Here is a 3,680-nt window from a genome sequence, read left to right as displayed (position 1 = left end):
TTAAGCCGAAACCAGAGCTCAAATTACGATAGCACGAGAAAGAGAGGGACGGCCAATAGTTACCCAGTGATGAGCCAAGTTAGCATTAGTAGCCAAATTACAGCTAACAAAAGTTGGTTCCTGATTTTCCGTAAAAGAACAACATTTTTTTTTGGAATGCCATGCCTCGTTGAGCTCGCATTGAAATTTCAAACTTAAAAGTGGAAATTCTTGGTTTTTAAATATTTTAAAATTTATTTAACAAAGTCCGTCAAAAAGTGATAGGGATGGTTTGTATTGGTAAAGAATATGGAAAGGAATGGCCCAAATATGGAATGTTATACCTTGTAGATGGCAACTGATCACATTGTCCTTGGATCTAATTTCATCGAACAAACGGAGCTGTCAAATCCATGTACCCCTGCCCGACCCGAAATATATTCAGTTTGCCACCAGAGCTCGTCTGGAGCACAACTCGTTTCGGAACGAAAAATCTAAAAATTTCCAAATTATTGTGTAATTGCTAAGCTACAAATTGTACAAGCAAACCAAAAAAGAAAAACTACACAGAATGTCGTACAACATTTGTATTTCTAGAGTTTCATGGTTTTGTTGACTCAAATACTCGCCATTGCTTTTTGTAAAGACATGAAAGCAATGGCAACGGATTGCAAAGCAACCGCTTAACACAAAAAAGTAAGTAAGTGAAGTGTGCTCTTTTTTTTCCATTAACTAACTAATATTTCAGCATCGTCCTGCTGAGGGGTTTGCTTAAAGTCTAACATATTATAGTTAATTCGACTTATCACTACATGCTTACATATATAATCGTGGGATTGGTAAGCTACAAAATTAACAAAAAAATTAACCGCCACAGAAATCTTACAATATTTCCAGAGTTTCATGCTTTTGTTAACTTAAATACTCGCCATTGCTTGTTGTAAAGCAGAAATGGGAAAGAAATTTCGCAACGCATCTGGATAATTGGCGATGGGCATCTCCTTTGGAATTCGATAACGGGATTACACATATTGCAGTCAAATCGATGGTACCGGTCCCGTTGGACAGTAGCTTGCATCGAATCTAACATGTTATACAACACTACTCGACCAAAAACTATGGTCTTAAATGGGATAATGTGCGTTTAGATGGGTTAAAAATAAAATATTGTTAAATTAAAACGGAAAGTGTGGAATCTTTTCAAGGGGCTTGTATATATGCGTACCTATGTACATTCCAATTAGTAGTGCCAGTCGAAAGACAATGCTCTGAAATTGTGGGAGGTTGAATCGGGTAAACGGGGGAGTGGCACCGGGAATATCGGCGTATCGTGATGCGTGATTCGTGATGTGATTGCTTGCAACGTGACACGGGGGGCTCTGCTATTGAATTTTAGGCTTTTTTCATTTTTTGATAATTTTGATCATACAAATTTTTCCAATCGAAGACGAAGGTTGGTTTTTTTTCCAATATTCCTGTAAATGCTATATGAACTCGTATAGTGGTCTTATCCGTTTCGATTTAGAGAATACCTCTAATAAACGAAGACGTTTGGGATCGTTTAGTGCAGATAACTTTTAAACTGAAAGATAAGTTTGCCTAGGAACGGACGGACAAACGGACCGACGAAGTGACGAACTGGCAGCGTTTATATTTGCGCCTTTTTTAGGCGGGGCATTGATAAGTTCTGGCATCGCTTAAACCAACCTACCCAACTCAACTCAGAATGTTCTTTATCTTCTGCAGCGCCACTTTATTGCTATTTAAATTCTCATTATCCTGCGAATGAGAGATGAACTGAGGCAGTGTGCGAGCGGGCCAGATGCGTCGGATGAGCGGGAGGGCGCTATGTAGTAATGATAACATATCTAATATGTGCGTGAGAGTGTCCTTTTGTGCCAGTGGGTGAGTGTGTGTGTGTGTATGTGGGAGAGGCGACAACTGTGCACAAATTTGCGCTAAATAATTTAATTATAAGGGCATCAAAAATAACAGCGAAAGAAACCGAAAAGTAAAGTAAACAAAAAGCTTACACTGCAAAAGAAAGTTTAAGGAAATGTCATTTGTTTTTTGATTTCATAAAAAATTATTAAACATATACTATATCAGTTTTTATAAAAGACTTATCTATAATAATGGAAATATAAACATTTTTATAATTAGTTTTTTTTTTTCTATTAAAGTCATATTACCACTTACTTACTAAAAGTTTCATACACAAATTCAGTTTTGGGACCTCAAAAAGGATATATTTTGAGGTTAGGGAAAGCAGACGAGGAATGCAAGTGCCTCGAACAATGTTCGTTTTCGGTTTTTTTTTTTCAACCCGGCGTCCCTTTGTAAAGCCCACCCACTAACGTCATTAAAAATTTTGCACATAATAGTTTATGCTGTTCCCGTTGTTGTTGTTCTTGCTGGTGTTATCGTATTACGTAATAGTTTCAAGCGCGCTGCCATGCGCTAATTAATGACGTAAAATATTTGCCTATCATCATCATCATCGCGCTGAAAAGGGGAACACCGGGAGAAAATGCGGAGAACAACAATGTTGGGCCCTGCGATCCTGCAGCTTGTCGTCAATTATGAAAACTTTTTTACCACGCCCTCTACCAAGTGTGTGTGTGTGTGTGTTGGTGGGAAATTCTCAATGTGTGTGCCTCGCTGAATGTGTGTGCTTTCAGTTACATCCTCAACAAGTGTGTGCTGAACGCCCAACCACCGAAAACCCCCATGAAATCCACATTAACACACGAAGAGTGTGCCACCAAGTTGATCTTATCAAAAGCATTGCCTACTCCTAGGCGCTTCACAAGGATACACTTGCCAGGCAATGAGATTATCGCAGATTTATTTAGTCGTTTTCGGATTCCATGAAGCGAAAACGTTATATAGATTGTGTTTATGCGATTAATCAGGAAGCTGCTTCACTTTTATTCTAAATAAATAATAAAATTCAAGCTGAGAAGCATAATAGAGTACAAACGAATGAGTATGCTTAACTTCGATCTTAAATTTGTTTGGTTTCCCAACAACGTGCCACATTGTGCACAGATTTTCTTTGGCTCTGCTTTTGGCTAATCATCTTGGGGGATACACGGCCATAAACAGTTCGTTATTCTAGGTGGATTTGTGTTGGCATTAGGCTAATGCCCCAAAATGCCACTTTGTCTAAGCCTGGGGTAAAAAAAAAAAAAAAAACAGAAAGCAAGCGGCTAAATCAGACCGATAATGTTTGCCAGATTAATGCGGTTTTTGCCACGCTTTATTCAGGATTTCCACACAAACGCACGAGTAAGCAAACATATTTTTTAATTAAAAGCCAAAAGTGAATTGGTCAAATTGCAGTCGGCCGACCGGAGGAAATGCATCCAATTGAATGCGTTTTGTTGGCAGCCCGAAATGCCCGAGGGCCTCTTCCGCGTCATATCATGTTAGACAAACTCATTAAACGGCTGCGCCATGCAAAAAAATATGCGAAACTTGACTAGTTAAATACAATTCAAAAAAGCATTTAAATATGTATATAAAAAAAAAGATTTTATAATTAATACACCAAAATGGGTGGGATTTTAAATCAATGCTAGCCGTGGCTAAGAGTGTATTTTACTGCTAAGTAAGCTCGGCAACTCCACTTTACAGAGCATCCACCGTAAACGAATGGAATTTTGCTTTATTATATGTAAATGTCTCCCAGCTTGTTT

General features: G+C 38.3%; 1 long non-coding RNA gene across 2 annotated transcripts; it reads left to right on the top strand.

Annotated features, from left to right (window-relative positions):
* Positions 1–411: 411 nt before the first annotated feature.
* LOC116802093 lies at positions 412–935 on the top strand. 2 transcript variants are annotated; one of them, XR_004362466.1, is made up of 3 exons: positions 412–675; positions 728–818; positions 877–935. It is a non-coding gene; the product is annotated as an uncharacterized LOC116802093 (long non-coding RNA). The 2 variants fall into 2 exon arrangements; XR_004362467.1 differs by having other exon boundaries at positions 412–679.
* The last annotated feature ends 2,745 nt before the right edge of the window (positions 936–3,680 follow it).

This window comes from Drosophila sechellia, chromosome X, assembly GCF_004382195.2.
Source record: "Drosophila sechellia strain sech25 chromosome X, ASM438219v1, whole genome shotgun sequence".
Taxonomy (NCBI): domain Eukaryota; kingdom Metazoa; phylum Arthropoda; class Insecta; order Diptera; family Drosophilidae; genus Drosophila; species Drosophila sechellia.
This window is presented reverse-complemented; position numbering and strand designations above follow the sequence as displayed.